Raw genomic sequence first — 18070 nt, 5'->3', positions numbered from 1 at the left:
CACTCTCCAACCCCTCCTTAATCAGGGCCAATGGACCTCTGACAGGATGACCATAGAGAAGCTTGAAGGGAGAGTAACCTACTCCCTCCTGAGGGACTTCTCTATAAGCAAAGAGAAGGCATGGCAGTAGAAGGTCCCACTTACGCTTAAGGGGTTCTTCTAAAGCACCTATCATGCTCTTCAGGGTTCGGTTGAACAGTTCTACCAACCCATTGGTTTGTGGGTGGTAAGCTGTTGAGAACTTGTAAGTAACTCCACAGGTTTTCCACATGGCTTTCATGTAGTGGGACATTAAGTTTGACCCCCTGTCAGAGATTACTTCCTTAGGAAACCCGACCCTAGTAAAAATACCAAGGAGGGCCTTAGCCACAGCCGGAGCTGTAACAGTCCTCATAGGAATTGCCTCAGGATGCCTAGTAGCATGGTCTACTACAACAAGTATAAACCTGTTGCCTGAGGAGGTTGGAGGATCAAGGGGAACAACAATGTCAATCCCTACTCTCTCAAATGGGACTCCCACAACTGAGAGAGGCACTAAAGGTGCCACATTCTTGGAACCAACCTTACCAGAAACCTGGCAGGTATGGCAGCTCTTACAATATCTATCTACTTCAGCCCCCATCTTTGGCCAATAAAAGTAGAGTGAGAGCCTTTCCTTAGTCTTCTTGAAACTCAAGTGACCAGCAAAGGAATCTCGTGGGCTAACTGCAAGAACTGTGGTCTTTTCTCTTGGGGTACTACAAGTCGTTTGTAGTCTCCAGGTGCAGACTCGGTCGGTTCACTGTAGAAGAGGCCATCTTCCCAGTGCAACCTGTATTTCCCAGGCTCTTGCCCTTCAGCCTGAGCTTCTGCCTGGTGGCGAAGACCTTCCAGAGTTGGACATTCTCTCTGTCCCTTACTGAAGTCTGCCCTGCTGCGTCCACCTTCTGCCAGTAAAGACTGCAGCTCAGGATGGTCAACAGGATCCAGATCTCCATTGAGTTCCTGGCCTTCCATTAGCTCTTCCTCAGAGTCTAACTCTACCACACAGGGTTGTACCTCCCTCTCAGCCTCAGCTGGAGGTGGAGTTATGGGTGTAATGTTGGACAACCGCGGGGAAGTCCTCGTTGACTGCACCGAAATGCTGGCTGCTGGTTTCGGGGTAGAAGTTTTAGGTTTCCCTTGGCTTCTGATTTCTTCGAGACAGCTGCCGACAATTCCAGTGGAGCAGGAGTGATTTCTTTCTTCATCATCTCCTGGAGAGTACCGCGCATGGTCCTCTGTCTTGCGGGTCTGGTTAGCTCCTGTAACCGTTTACTAGGAGGTCTGGGAGTATCCGATACAACTCCGAGAGTTTTCAAATCGTTACCCAACAATACGCGTCCTGGTACCTCACTCTGTATGCTGACAGGTATCTTCACAGTCATGTTGTTACACTGGATGAGAACTGGTAATTGGGGAAGCATCTGCACAGGCCCTCCAGCTAACTTGGTGAGGTGTTTGGGTGCCTTAGCAACATCCTCAGACTGAAAAAACGATTTGTCCACTACAGTTATGCTGGCCCCAGTGTCCCTAATGGCAGGAGTCTCCTGACCATTCACTTGGACACTGTCCTTATAATACTCTTTAGTATTATCGGGGATAGAATTATAGACATCTAAATTCTGTTGTTCCCACAACCCCAGAGATACTAAAGAAACGCTGGCTGAGACTCCGATGGGTTCATCAGCTAGCAGTAGAAAGTTTCCACTTGCCATTTGGACTTCCTCCTCTGGAGCGAAGGCTAAGGAGACAAGCTGGACCCCTGAAGGTTTACCCTTACATCTGGGATCTCCTTTCACGTGGTCAGTCGAGCCACAAACAAAGCATTTACCGAATGCTTTTTGGAATGGTGGCTTGTTCTGGCCTCCTTCCGGTTTGGCACCAGAAGACACACTATTCTGCTGCGGTTTTCCTGGTGGCTTACCCTTCTGGTTTTGTTTGGGGCCCTCTTTGGAATTTGAGTTATTCGAATTCTCTTTTGAGTCTTTTTTAGGCTGTTTTCCCTCATCCTTTTTCTGAGTTGCCCCAGAATCCTTATGAGTAGCCCTGTTGGCAACCCATAAGTCAGCAGCCTTAGCTAGCTTCCGGGAATCCAATTCCTTCGAATCAGCCAAGTGCTGTCTGAGCTCGGGAGAACAGGCATCATAAATCGACTCCAACATAAAAAGATTCTTCATACCCTCATAAGTGTTCACTTTGTACCCCTTAATCCATCCCTCTAGGTTGTTCAACCCTTCACTCACCCAGGTAGCCCAAGGGGTACCATCATGCTTTTTGAGAGTTCTAAACCTCTTAAGATACTGGGAAGGGGTCTTCCCGAACCTAGCTATCAAAGCTAGTTTCACACTTTCGTAATCCGTCTTATCCGCCTCCCCCAACTCCATTACCACATCAGTCGCAACAGGAGGGAGCCTAGAGAACAACCAGGGAAGTAAATCATTCCCGGTGATGTCCTGGAGCCCATGATTGTACTCAAATAGTTTTAACCAATCCAACACATCCAATCTCGGTTCATACATACCCACTAATTCCTTTGGCATCCGGGGTCTTTTGGGACTGGAGCTCCTAGAGGAACCAGAGGAGAGAGAAGCATTTTCCACAGTCAATTTTTTCATCTCTAACTCGTGATTAAGTTCTATTTCCCTGAGTCTTAACTCAGCTTGCTTCTGCTCAGCTTGGGCATTCATCCGTCTGAACACGAGCTCTTGGTTTCGTTCAGATTGAGCCAAGAACCGTTTGTATTCTAATTCGAGCTTCATTTTTTCAAGTTCAAAATAAGCAGGGTTACATGTGGGACCTGGTATGGGCCCCGTAGGTACAGCTGGTAAGGCAGGTAGAGGAGCAGGGGAGACAGTTTCATTAGCCTCTCCTTCCTCTTCAGCCTCTTCATCACTATCATCAGAATTATGATTTAGATCAGCACCATCACTGTTATCTACATTTTCTGGAGAAGTTGGTTCCTCTGAACCAGTACCCAGACTTTAGTTTTCCAGCAATCTCGCTATTAGTTCTAACTTCTTGCCTCTTACAGGAAGATTCTCTTGCCTACAAAGAGCTCGTAAACTCTCAGTATTTTCACCTGACAAGGACTCTTGACTGTAAGCTTCCATAGTAGACATGTTTTTGAAAGTTGCTTTTTAGTGCGAAGCTTTGTGGTTAGTTATCCTAAAGTGTCGAAAAACACTCTAAACTGTATACTCGATACAAATCCCACCGCTGCCACCAGTGTTAGGCGGAAACCTGTGCAGGTCCCTCTGGGACCACTGCAAAAGATTTAGGACTACAGGTGTTTGGCAGTAAACCCACTTGGTAGCAGTCTGTACCACACAGGTTCACTTGGTAGCTGTGGCTGAGCAGTCAGACTTCCCTCAAGAAGAGTTAGGCAGTATGTGGAGTATACAAAATAGGGCAATCCACACAGTAGAACAAGCAAACACGGAACAAGGCTTCGGTGTAAAGTTATAAAGGTATTTATTTCTAACGACACATCTATATAAAACACTCTGGCACTAATACGGCACACAACTTCAATCGCAATTACTATGAGAAAAAGATAAATCCCTCTAACAATAGTTCGACAAGTCTAGGTTCAACGGCATCACTTATTTGCAGACAGAGGTGTATGCTTTAACCTAGATGGCACTCTAGTATTCGTTAGGATGGGAGAGAAAAAGGCGGGTTAAGAAATCAACTCGATACCAATACGTGTAAGAACAAAGATGCAAGGCAAGAAGACAAGAACCACTGTAGATTCCAAAGTTCAGAGGCCAGGCCCACTCGGAGAGGGCAAGGCGATTTGTCCCAAAAAGTATCTTAGTGGAAATGCGTTTGAGTCTTTGTAGCAAATTGTTATCGGCAGATTGGACCAGTTCAGAACAACACGCTAGAGAAAGCTTGGAGGCGACCCTATGGAGAGGCAAGGATTAAGACACCTCACTCTATGCAGCAACAAGGGAAGCCAGGCCGCCACAGTACCTTGATTGTGGAGAGACAGCTCCGGCGGGGGCAGTTGTTCCTGGAGGTGGATGCACGTCCGGTCTTTGCCAAGAGAAGAGATGATCTCGTCGCTGAAGGAAAGTTGAAGATCGTTGCACCACCAGGGAAGAGACCAGCCGCGGAGTGCTCCGTCACAAGGCACCACCTTTTGGTCGCGGTACAGGGGTAGTGGCTATCCGGTTGCCGAGGTGCTCTGCAAGGGCAATTCGACCACTGTGTCCTGAGGTGAAGAAAAAGCAAAGGGGACTGGTTGTTCCCACCAGTCAGGGGAAGAGACTCTCCGGCAGGGAGATCTCCTCTGTCGTCGGGAGGTGGTGAGTCGGTTCAGCAGGGCTCCACCAGAGGTGTCATCGTTGCAGGTCGGCTCAGCTTTACCCTCGTCAGGTTCTTAGGTCCTGTGGCGACTTCTGAAGATCCAATCCCAAAAGCCCTGCTTTTATGCAGAAAACCCCCATTCATTCAACCTAGCTGTCACTCAAAACATGCTAAGTGGTGAGCGGGGAGGCTCACCACTTGGGCCAATCACACTAGAGTGAGACCGGAGTTGGCAAGGCAACTCGGTCCAGGGTGCCTAAACCCCCTCCCACACCCCTGTGGTAACCCAGACAGAATGGCACCACTTTGGAGGGTCTCTGTACAGAAGCCCGCCAAAAGTGGAACAAAGGGCTCAACCTTTGGTTTAGGAGTCACAGAGACGAACACAGACGCCATTTTAAAAAAACTGAGTTCTGGCAGAAAATACCATCCGATAGACTTATTGGAAATAAGTAGACCGGTGGTATGTTAGAGATTAATGAGAAACAGTATCAATCTCCAACAATGGGAAGAATCCCCTAGGGTTATATTCGGGGTCGAATATAACAAGTAGTTTCCAATGCCACCAGCCAAAACTCGACGAGGGGGGACGGGACAGTGCCCCCTCGAATAACAGACCCATGAGTAATCGAATTACCCCTACTAGTACGTCCACAATAGGGTGGTTTGTACTAGTTCTGTTAGTAAATTTAGGTCTAGTAAAGCCAATGGTGACTTTACATGCCCGGGAGACAGTAGTCAGTCCCCGGGTATGGAGTCTATAATGGAGGTCCGCTAGGACGCCCCAGTGCTACGGCACTTAGGGTGCGGTGTAACACACATAGAAAAACATATGAGACCCTATGGAGTAAAAGACCCCATAGCCCATAGAACACATTGACATTTAAAGGAATTACACACATTCATGTCCAAGAGTGGGAGAAAAAGAGTCTCACTCTTGGCAGGATGGAAAAAAAACTCCAGAAATCCAGCAAAGCTGCTGGGGGACACACTAGGTTAGGAAATTCAGCCTAAACAGAGAATTCTCCCTAACAGTGGAGGCTGCCCCTGCACTGCTGGGGGGTGGGGGTGATAGGGGACATGAGTGGGGGCCTGGTGGAGGCTGCCCCTGGAGGCTGGGGGTGATGGGAGACATGGGTGGGGGCCTGGTGGAGGATGCCCCTGGTGGCTGGGGGGTGGGGGTGGTAGGAGACATGAGTGGGGGCCTGGTGGAGGCTGCCCCTGCACTGCTGTGGGGTGGGGGTGGTGGTAGACATCATTTGGGGTCTGGTGGAGGGTGCCCCTGGTGGCTGCGGGGTGGGGGTGGGTGGTAGACATGAGTGGGGGCCTGGTGGAGGGTGCCCCTGGTGGCTGGGGGGTGGGGGTGATGGGAGACATGACTGGGGGCCTGGTGGAGGCTGCTCCTGCACTGCTGGGGGGTGGCGGTGATAGGGGACATGAGTGGGGGCCTGGTGGAGGCTGCCCCTGCACTGCTGGGGGGTGGGGGTGATGGGAGACATGGGTGGTGCCTGGTGGAGGCTGCCCCTGGTGGCTGGGGGGTGGGGGTGATGGGAGACATGGGTGGGGGCCTGGTGGAGGCTGCCCCTGGTGGCTGGTGGGTGGGGGTGCAGGGAGACATGAGTTGGACATGAGTGGGGGCCTGGTGGATGCTGCCCCTGCACTGCTGGGGGGTGGGGGTGATAGGGGACATGAGTGGGGGCCTGGTGGAGGCTGCCCCTGCACTGCTGGGATGTGGGGGTGGTGGTAGACATGAGTGGGGGCCTGGTGGAGGCTTCCCCTGCACTGCTGGGGCATGCTGGTGATGGGAGACATGAGTGGGGGCCTGGTGGAGGCTGCCCCTGCACTGCTGGGGAGTGGGGGTGATGGGTGACATGAGTGGGGGCCTGGTGGAGGCTGCCCCTGCACTGCTAGGGGGTGGGGGTGATGGGAGACATGGGTGGGGGCCTGGTGGAGGCTGCCCCTGGTGGCTGGGGGGTGGGGGTGATGGGAGACATGGGTGGGGGCCTGGTGGAGGCTGCCGTTGGTGGCTGTGGGGTGGGGGTGGTGGGAGACATGAGTGGGGGCCTGGTGGAGGCTGCCCCTGCACTGCTGGGGGGTGGGGGTGATGGGAGACATGAGTGGGGGCCTGGTGGAGGCTGCCCTTGCACTGCTGGGGGGTGGGGGTGATGGGAGACATGGGTGGGGGCCTCGTGGAGGCTGCCCCTGCACTTCTGGGGGGTGGGGGTGATGGGGGACGTGGGTGGGGGCCTGGTGGAGGCTGTCCCTGGTGGCTGGGGGGTGGGGGTGATGGGAGACATGGGTGGGGGACTGGTGGAGGCTGCCCCTGGTGGCTGGGGGGTGGGGGTGCAGGGAGACATGAGTTGGACATGAGTGGGGGCCTGGTGGAGGCTGCCCCTGCACTGCTGGGGGGTGGGGGTGATAGGGAACATGAGTGGGGACCTGGTGGAGGCTGCCCCTGCACTGCTGGAGGGTGGGGGTGATGGTAGACATGCGTGGGGGCCTGGTGGAGGCTGCCCCTGGTGGCTGGGGGGTGGGGGTGATGGGAGACATGGGTGGGGGCCTGGTGGAGGCTGCCCCTGGTGGCTGGGGGGTGGGGGTGCAGGGAGACATGAGTTGGACATGAGTGGGGGCCTGGTGGAGGCTGACCCTGCACTGCTGGGGGGTGGGGGTGGTGGTAGACATGATTGGGGGCCTGGTGGAGGGTGCCCCTGGTGGCTGGGGGGTGGGGGTGATGGGAGACATGAGTGGGGGCCTGGTGGAGGCTGCCCCTGGTGGCAGGGGGGTGGGGGTGCAGGGAGACATGAGTTGGACATGAGTGGGGGCCTGGTGGAGGCTTCCCCTGCACTGCTGGGGGGTGGGGGTGATGGCAGACATGAGTGGGGGCCTGGTGGAGGCTGTCCCTGCACTGCTGGGAGGTGGGGGTGATAGGAGACATGAGTGGGGGCCTGGTGGAGGCTGCCCCTGCACTGCTGGGGGGTGGGGCGATGGGAGACATGAGTGTGGGCCTGGTGGAGGCTGCCCCTGCACTGCTGGGGGTGGGGGTGATGGGAGACATGGGTGGGGGCCTGGTGGAGGCTGCCCCTGCACTGCTGGGGGGTGGGGGTGATGGGAGACATGAGTGGGGGCCTGGTGGAGGCTGCCCCTGCACTGCCGGGGGGTGCGGGTGATGGGAGACATGAGTGGGGGCATGGTGGAGGCTGCCCCTGCACTGCTGGGGGGTGGGGGTGATGGGAGACATGAGTTGGGGCCTGGTGGAGGCTGCCCCTGCACTGCTGGGGGGTGGGGGTGATAGGGGACATGAGTGGGGCCTGGTGGAGGCTGCCCCTGCACTGCTGGGGGGTGGGGGTGATGGGAGACATGAGTGGGGGCCTGGTGGAGGCTGCCCCTGGTGGCTGGGGGTGGGGGTGGTGGGAGACATGAGTGGGGGCCTGGTGGAGGCTGCCCCTGCACTTCTGGGGGGTGGGGGTGATGGGAGACATGGATGGGGGCCTGGTGGAGGCTGCCCCTGGTGGCTGGGGGTGCAAGGGGACATGCGTTGGTGGGCAGTAGTGCAAGGTGACATGTGGGTTGGCTGGGGGGCATGGCCATGGTGGATGGGGTGCCTGCAGGACATGTGCAGGGTAGCCCCTGTGGTGTGGGCCACCTGCAGAGGCCATGGAGGGTGTAGAGGGAACACCTGGGAGGACCCACACGTGCAATTCACGTGTGGTGCTCCCCGCACACCCCTGTAATACACATACCCTGATTGAATCGCATGTGATACTTCCTGCGCACCCCTGAAATACACGTACCCTGCTGCTTTTGCGTGTGATACTTCCCGTGCACCCCTGAAATACACGTACCCTGCTGCTTTTGCGTGTGATACTTCCCGTGCACCTCGGAGATACACGTACCCTGCTGCTTTTGCGTGTGATACTTCCCGCGCACCCCTGAAATACACGTACCCTGCTGCTTTTGCGTGTGATACTTCCTGCGCACCCCTGGAATACACGTACCCTGCTGTTTTTGCGTGTGTTACTTCCCTTGCACCCCTGAAATACACGTACCCTGCTGCTTTTGCGTGTGATACTTCCCGGGCACCCCGGAGATACACGTACCCTGCTGCTTTTGCGTGTGATACTTCCCGCGCACCCCTGAAATACACGTACCCTGCTGCTTTTGCGTGTGATACTTCCTGCGCACCCCTGGAATACACGTACCCTGCTGTTTTTGCGTGTGTTACTTCCCAAGCACCCCTGATGTACATGTACACAGGACAATCGCGTGTGGAACTTCCCGCGAACCACTGAAATACACGTTCCCCGCTTGGCGTTTGCTGTTTTCCAGCCCTGTGAACTGATCCAGGGTTAGCGCAACCCTTTGCGATGATTTGGGGATTTTGAAGGCTTTTCCTTGCACGAGGGCGTTCTTGGGGGCGTAACTGGCGCTGCTGCAGGGTCGCTGCGCCACTCTGCGCCACGGCTGGTTTTGGAGACTAAAATCCATGAATACGCTGTGCGATGAAAAGGATTTTTTTGCACGCGGCTGGCGCAGTGTATCGCACGGGGACACTGTGCGCCAGCCGCGTGCACCATTTTTGTGCGAATTTCTATGAATTACCCTGTAGATTTCTTATAGTTGAATGATGTGTTGATATCATTTTGATGTGAGGGAATGTGGTTTTGCAAATAGGACCTGAAATGCAGGCTAATGAATGTCCTTTTAATCCTGTGTATTTGCGCACAGGACAGGTATCCATATTTTGTAGCAGTTTCATTTTGATTTTGTTTTTGCCTTTCACAACTGATTGAGAAACTGGTGTAAAGATTTGAAAGATTTTCGGCAATGTTACACATTGACGTGCACGGCTATTTGTATACTGGACGTTCTGGTTCAGTCGAATGGAGAGGTGATACTGAGTTTTCTGGGGATATTTTTGTAAGCAGTACTTCCTGTTGCATTATGGTATTATTAAGTTTTTCATACCCTCGTCCACTGCTATGTATGACAATTGTGTTTGCTTTTGTTTGTATGATTCTTCATTGAAATATGGTTCTGTGCTCGTGGTGTGACTCCATTCACCTCCACAGATATTTAAGAAGTTATTTTTGTTTACATTCCATTTATTGAGAAGTCTTTTTTGTAATTTAGTAGTTTGTTTTGTTAGTAGTTTCATTCTGTTTAACACTAAAAAAAATAACTTCCTTTTTAGAAGGATTGCACTGTCTATCAAAGCTTCTAAGATTAATTTTCTACGGTAGGTTTTAAAGGTTGTGCATGATTTGTCTCCTGTTTTTATAAGATTCTGAAGGACTCTGTGGTGGAACATTTTTGCTAAAATACATTTTTTGGTATGGTTAGTTGCCACTACATCAAGATTTATAGGAGCAGTGTTAGCAGTAGTGGTAGCTGAATTCTTGTTAATCACTTTCTGTTTCGTTTTACATTTTGATAGAGGAGGCAAAGTTTCTGTACTGGAAGCTTGTTTTGTTTTGGTTAATGACTGTATTAGTTGTTTTGTTTGAACTTTTTGTACACATTCTGCTAGAGATGGATGCTTATTTTGGACACTTTTATTTCATTTGCCGTACTTCTGCATTGCTTTCTACGGACTTGCTTTTTGGTAGGCATTCTTTGGGGTCTGTTGAAAAAAACAAGAAGGCATGGGTTGGGCTGTTCTACAATGTATGTGTGCTGTGTGCATGAGTGTCTGAGTATGATGCTAAGGATGTATGTGGTGGTGTGTGATTGTGCGTTGGGCGGCTACAACTAGTTGGGAAGGCTATTCTTCTATTTGTGTGTTACTATTCTGGGGTTCAGATGACAGTAGAAAGTAAGCAAGTGGTGAGGTGTAATACTAACATTCTAGGGGCTTAGTTATGTCATTTCTGCGCCGAAAAACAGGGATTTGTGCGCCATTTTGCTAATCCCTGTTTAACAAATGTTGTTCAGCGCACAAATTCCATGAACCAACCCCACAATGTGTTTGATTAACAGTAAGAATATTATGGTAGTATTGTACTTATTATTTTTGTGTGGAATGAGCAGGTTTCTTCTGAGTTGTTGTTTGTACTTCAGATGCTGCTGCTTTTCAGGAGAGTGGTCTTCACTGCAATAGTAAAAGAAAGAAGTTAGTAATTTTGTGTGTTTATAGCACTGATGTTAATTTAGACATTGATTTGTATGCTTCAGTACTAGTATTCGTGTTTCACATCTGACCATAATGTGTGCATGCAATTTCCTTTGACTATGTGCAGTCTTTATATTTTACTTTAAATATGTTAGTTCAACATGATTTGCAAATGAGTAGAATAGTAAGTGTATGAAAGTCACTTGGATTCTCAAGGCTGTGTTATTGAATGTTAGGAGATAGAAGAAATAATGATATACTTATTTTGCAATTTTTATAAGGTAAATGGCAGAAACTGTATAGAAAAGCATTGGAATGTATGCATTTCTGAAGGTGTGGGTAATAAAGCAGAAGGATTTGATTTGCAGGCAGTGGTGTTATTTCAGCTGGGAGCTTTTCAATGATAGGGGGTCATTAAGAGTCGGACGGTAAGGGATTCTGGGCACCGGTAAGGAGACCGGTGCCAGTAATCCCTTACCGCACGATTCCGAGGTCCCTTGGAGGAAACCGTAAGGAATGTGTGGTCTGACCACACGTCCCATACGGGTCCCGCTAAGGGACCAGGGCGCTAATAACGGGCTTGCCATTCGCGAGCCCGTTATTAGCCCCCTCCCCATTCCCATTGATTCCTTACGGGGGCTCAAATGGGATTGGGGAATGCTTTGTTCAATGGGGACTTACCGGTCCCGGCCAGACACGTTATTGGAGGCAGCCATTGCGCAAATAGCGCCATGGCTACCTCCAATCTCGGAATGAGGCCCATAGTGTCTGTATGTGTGAGTGTATAAAGATGCATAAACTTATCCTGGCTGTGTGTAATTTTATATTACACTACTAAGTGTTTTTCTACAATTATACTGTTATTTCTCCCATCTTTTAATATTATAATTTTTTAGATAGCTGTGTGTGTAAAAATACATTTAGAAAGCAGACAGGTTTGGAAGTGACCGTTGGCTATAGCAGATGGGAAAAATTACAGTAAGTTTGTTTTATAGGTTATACAGGTTAAGTGGCAGTTACTCTGTTTATATGCATTCATAAGAGTTGTACATGTACTGTGCAGAAAATATGCATACCTGTAGTTTGTATTCATGCATGTGGATATGCATGCAGCTGCAAGTAGAAATCTTGGAGACTTGTAGAGTAGTTTTTGTAGTAGCTGCTTTCCAATGATATGAGACTTGTACGCAGAGTGATCAACAGTACATTTGAAGTGCGGAACACTGATGATGGAGTTAGATGTAGAGGTCTTGGATCTGATTGGTGGATGGTTGTGTGACTGCTTAGCTGTAGCCAATGAGGGAATGGCACAGAGAGTGATGTGGAAAGGGTAGAAGGGCTGTCTAAGAGTTACACGCTCCGCGGACAATGCCGCTGTCCGCGGGCAGGGCGTGCCACATCCAGGGTTTTCCAGCAAATCCAGCATGGAAAGGGGACTGTAGGGATCAGCCAATCAGATGTTGAGGCTGTGGATTTGTGTTGAAAGAGACTGTGTGTAGTGAAGGTGGAGAAAGTCAGGGCATGGGCGTAGTTTTAGGGGGGACAGGGGTGTTTGTCCCCCCCAACTTTCAAGGCACACCATTTTGTCCCCATTAATTTGGCTGGGGCACCTTTTATTCAGATGTCATGCCCCCCCCAACTTTTTCAGCAAAGTTACTTCACTGAGTCAGGGTGTTGGTGCTTGGAGATATGCTTGTGCATGGTTTACAGCATTATGCTCAATGCAGGCATGTGGCAAACAATTTTGATGTTAAAGGAGTGCAGGTGGTGTGGAGCACTGTGCCTGATTGCAATGTACAGGGAATTGTAGAAGTTTGTGAAGATATGGGCAGGATGAACAGTCCCCGATGTGGTAGTTTTGCACTATGGTGCTTTCCATTTGGGCTATGTGAGTGCCCCTACTTTGTTGGCAGATTTGGAACACTTGGTTCAAGCAGTAATGAACATCTTTCCAAATGCCAAAGTATTTTTTTCTGGATTAGTACCTAGGGCAATATGGGACAAAAGTTCTGTTTTTTGTCCTCAACAAAATATTGCTAGGTGTGCAATCAACCGAGGCATGTGTGCTTTCATGCTAAGAGCTGGTATGTTCTTCTGTAATAATGAGAATATTGATTCCAGTAATGCTGTTTATTTTAAAGAAGATGGCATTTCCTTATCTTTTATGGGAAATGCCATTCTGTTTTGGAATGTAAGGGTTGCTTTGGAGAAGGTTATGTGAAGATTTTAGGTGTAGAGTATCTGTCAAGCATCTGTAAAAAAAAAATAAAACCGGCACTTTTCAGAGCCAACCTCAAAGGGGAAATGGGGCACACTATTTAAATGTACATTCACCACGCTCAGATTTTCGATATGTCCTCAGACATGGCGGTAGTCCGCGGACAGCGCGTATTACATACAGGGATTTTGGGGTGGATAGGCATGCAAATGAGAATGAGCAGAGCAAGGGATTGGTCAGTAAAGTTTACTGGGTGTGTTGTGTATGGAGAGAGTTTGTCAGAAAGTCTTTTTCCTGAGAGAAGACCAGATAGCTATGGCTGTGTGTTTCAGAAAACAGATTATCTGGATTTAGGGAGACTCATGGATACATTGGTTGGAGGTGCATGCAGAACGCTGTGGAGTAGCTACCGATCTTGGATTCCCTCATGTGGAAGTGCACTGGCATGGAGTGTGTGGAATGAAGTGGATGGACTTGGTACCTCTCTGTGCTAGTTTGGAGACAGAGCATCATCCAGACATAATTATAATTCATTGTGGAGGGAACAGTTTAGGACATGTGTCTGGAATTTCTTTGCAATTTGCAATGAAAGAAGGACTTGGGAAGGTCATGGACATGTTTCCAAATTCCCAAGTCATTTTTTCTTGTATTTCGGAGAGACAAATGTGGCTGCATTCTATTTCATTTGGTCCACAAATGGAGAAAGCGAGGCGCAATGTCAATAAGGCTGTTTGTGCCTTTCTAAGAGATGTTGGCATGTCATCTTTTCACAATGAAAATATTATGTTTTGTAGCACATACATTTTTCGCAGAGATGGAGTCCATCTTACTTATGTTGGCAATCAGATTTTTCTGAGAAAAGTACAAAATGCATTGCAACCTTTTTTGGAATTACAGTCATCCATTTTGCAGTAGGTGTTGACCATTACAAGTTTTTCAAACACAAAAAAACACCACCAAAAGGCTCTTTTCAGAGCCACCACTTCCTCCCGGAGAAAAGTGCAATGTTTTTGCTAGGTCAGCACCCCAACATTTTTGATATCTGCGAACTGTCCGTGGACTTCTAAAAAATGCACAGGGCTCTGCTCCATTTATTTATCCCTTCTATTTTTAAACTGTGAAAGGCGGCTCTGAAAAGAGCCTTTTTTTGTTTATTTTTGTTGTTTTATATTTTATATATTTTTTTGTTTTTTACACACAACACACTAGGAGAGGAGGGGAAAGGAGGGTAAGGACAGTGTCGTAAATCAGGACACACGCTCAGTGTGGGTGCGGTCACATGATCATGTCGCAAACACGTCCGCGAACGGAACGGGTGTCCGCAGGACACCAAATGCACATGAACAGCCGTGCGCATGCATACGTGTGTTCTACGGACAGTGTTCAGGTCCTGAAAGTTATTAAAAGTGCGACACAAGTTAGATGGACAGTTACGGACAGGCGCGATGTTCGTAGGACTTATGGGTGTGGTGAGCATGTGCGTAGATGTTCTACAGACAGTACAGACATGTATAGTGTCCGTAGTAGACCTCCATTTTAGTTAATTACGGACATCCTGGGCACTGCGCGTGTTCTATGAACAGTTTCATCTTGCCTGCGGACAGTACGCACAGGTATAGTGTCCTTAGAACACCTCCATTTTGGTTAATTTCGGACATCCCAGACATCGGGTGTGTTCTAAGAACAATTCCATCTTGCTTGCGGACATTGCGGACAGGTATAGTGTCCTTAGGACACCTCCATTTTGGTTAATTGCGGACATCCCGGACACCGCGCGTGTTCTAAGAACAGTTTCATCTTGCTTGCGGACAATACGACACCCTCATTTTGGTTAATTGCGGACACCCGCGCTGTCTGCAGACATCCCAACTGCCTTTTTAAAAGATAAAAAGACACAAAGGACTGATTTAAAACATACATAATATTGTTTTAATTATATACAGATATAAAATTTATGACAGAGATGGGGAAGCAGAAACTGACACAAATACAGGGGAATTAGGGGTTTGGAGAGGATGGATGGGAGGGGATGAAGAAATGGAGGTCTCATCAAAACGTTTTTCTTCGTGTTGAGGGTTTGGGCATAGTTGACTGGGACATGGAGAGGGGGAACAGGTGCACGTTGGACAATGATATTTAATTTTTTCTTTTATGTGGTCTTTCACAAAATGTTTCAAAAGATAGAAATTTTGCATAAGCATTTCCATTGTTTGTTTCATGTGTTGCATAGTATTTTCTAATGTCTCCTTTGGTGTATTATTTTCAATGTTTGTATGGTCTGTTAAAAAAATATATATATGTTAAGTACACATAACGTAATGATTATTAATTTGCTTATATAGAGAAGTGTCTACCATTAGTATCACTTTCTTCAGACATTTCCTCACATGGGAAATTTTCCTCAAGCCATTCAAAAGTACTGGCCATTTCTGTTTAAAAAATATTATATTACTTTTAGTGTACCAATTACAGAAGGTTTAGAAATATATAAGAAAAATGAAGTTTACTTACTAGTTTCTGGTAAGTTGTGTTCTTACTGTTGTGTAGGTCTGCTGTTGCTCCTAGGTGTGCAGGTTCTGTGAGGTAATTATGCTGGAAGCATATCTTTTTTTGTTTTGGTATGTTCCATTTTAGTACATATGGTATTTAAATGGATGGTTGATGTGTTACATATATAGGTTGCACTTATTATTTATTATTACATCTAATGTGTTTATGTACTGCTTTTTGAACTTGTTCTGTGTTTATATGCATGCTAGAACAATCTAAGATACCCCCTAAGTTTTTGGGTAGCGTTGATGTTGTCCGTGTCTGTCTGCGGACATATGCACCGTCCGTGGACATAAAAAAAAAGCCCTAGCAAGGGGTTCAATATATTCTATGTTACATGTATATAAAGTAAGGGAATCCTAGTAAACATCTATCAAATTCACACTCTGTATATGTATAGTCAGCAAAAAAATCTTTGATAAAGGGAGGTTATGGTTATGTTGCGCTACTAAAAACCTATGAAATTCAGTAAAAAAGTTCTTAAAGGGACGTTATGGTTGAAAGTAAAATCGAAAACCCCCTGAAATTTGCTAGTTATGGTAAGCTAAGCAACCATAACTCGCGCCACCACCATGCATTGCTAAGACTAACACCCAGGACATCAAAGATGACATCAAACATGTCATTGATGACATCATTGATGACATCACATGTCTGGCTCCCTCTTTTTTCCTTTAGTGATATATCTTGGCCAGTAATAGTTAGGAACAAAAAAATCAAAAAGTACTATATTTGTAGACTTATACTTCAAATATGTTCTTACAGTAATTCGTTTGGGGTTCACTCACGGCATATAAAACATATACATAGGGAAAATACACACTTAAAAGATAGCAATGCTTTCTGTGTATGAAGACAATCATTAAGGTTATTAACACTTTCTTATTGTTCTGCTGTTTTTTCTGGATATGCTCATATTTGTATTCACATTCACTTTATTTAGGGTGCAGTCACATCATGTGATAGTTATACATAGGGAAGTAGTAGGTTTGAAGCAGAACAATCATTTCTGTGCATAAAGATAATCAGTTAGGTTATGAACACTTTCTGGTTCTACTGCTGCTTTTTTGCGTACTTCACTTTCCCTGTATATACTCATATTTGTATGTGTTGTTTTGTCTTTGTGTTTTGTATGTAATAATGAAATTAAATAGTAAGTGGGTTTTATTAGCTACTTATTACATTTTGCACAGTACACAAAACTGTAATAAGAAAGCATTTATCGTTTCACTATTCATCGTGGGAAGATTATGAATATTGCATCTCCATCATGTATGCTGCACACAATGCTTATGTTTATACACAAGTAGCTTATTATACTGTAAAGAACTTCATAACACAATGCTATTTATATCAATGCATTGCTTAATGCACTTCATAGCTCATGACATCTATTCCAATGATCCTTGACACTTTTTTTGTTAACATTATAATAAGAATCCCTTGTACAGACTTTTCATGAAAAGTAAATGCACATGTGATGTCATCAGTGATGTCATCAATGACATTTGTGATGTCATCTTTGATGTCCTGGGTGTTAGTCTTAGCAATGCACGGCGGTGGCGCGAGTTATGGTTGCTTAGTTTACCATAACAAGTGAATTTCAGGGGGTTTTCGGTTTTACTTTCAACCATAACGTCACTTTAACAACGTTTTTTTACTGAATGTCATAGGTTTTTAGTAGCGCAACTTAACCATAACGTCCCTTTAACAAATTTGTTTTACTGAATACATTATATAGTTATTTCTTTACGATCGGAGCATTTTGTTGTACATCGTTTGATTGACCCCAGTACCTTTTCATAATAGGGGTCCCTTTTATCTGTGTAGAGCCATTTTCAGTGGGACCATTAATGATTGACCTGAGTTATTCGGCAATAGGACTATGAATGGTAACACCTTAAAACAATTTAGTGGTCAGCAATCTCTTTTGGGGCGCCAGATTGCTCACTGTTGTTTACCAGTGGATTACATTAAGTGGGTTCAAGCACTGTCAAGCAATGTAGTATTGTAGATGGCAGTGTTTCTTTAGTGGTCAGAAGAGGGACCATCGAATTGGGAAGTGCTCGACTTTATGTGTGCTGTTTATGAGACACAAGTTAAGCCCCTTTCTACAGGTCATTTCTAGAAAGTGCTCATCATAGCGCTGTCTGTGCTGAACTGGTCTTTTTTCTTTTATTGTATTGTATTGTATTGTTTATTTATTTATAGAGCAGACTGGGCTGTTAGGCATTTGGACGCTTGTGAAAAATCTTAAATTACAGTTACATAAATATCTAACATCTCTTATGTTACAGTTACATGTTATTGTTGCATGATTTTTACAATTCTTATGTTACAGTTACAGGCATATTTTACAAGTTACATACAGGATATTAGGAAATATTTACAGTTATCAGAGGTATAAAGAGGATTAGAACAAGGCAAGTGGAGGGTGATGTCTTGAAAACCGGAGAGGTGTCAGCAGTTGTTAGTTTGTAGCCAGAGTTTAACATTGGTTTTGAACAAGTGGAAGGAAGGAATGGCTCTAAGTGGATCCGGGATAGAGTTCCATAGATTTGCAGCCAATACTGGGAAGCTTGAACCTCCTGTTCTTTTCAGATTAAAATTTGGGATTCTGATGCTGTTAGTTTGGACCTTTCTAATGGGGCGTACAGATGTGTACCTAGTACATTTCTCAGTGAGGTAAGCGGGTGCTTTGTTATCAAGGCAGTGTGTAATGTTCAGGGTTTTAAGTTTGATACTGTCATTGATGGACAGCCAGTTAACGGTTCTTCTTTGGTCAGAGATATGTTGTCCTTTGGGAATGCCTAGTGCTGTTCTGAGGGCGTTGTTTTGCAAGGGTTGGAGTTTTGGGTGTT

The sequence above is a fragment of the Ambystoma mexicanum genome, chromosome 6p, assembly GCF_040938575.1.
Source record: "Ambystoma mexicanum isolate Mex_15411 chromosome 6p, UKY_AmexF1_1, whole genome shotgun sequence".
NCBI classification, from domain to species: Eukaryota; Metazoa; Chordata; class Amphibia; order Caudata; family Ambystomatidae; genus Ambystoma; species Ambystoma mexicanum.
The sequence above is the reverse complement of the archived record's forward strand: the minus strand, read 5'-3'. Positions refer to the sequence as shown.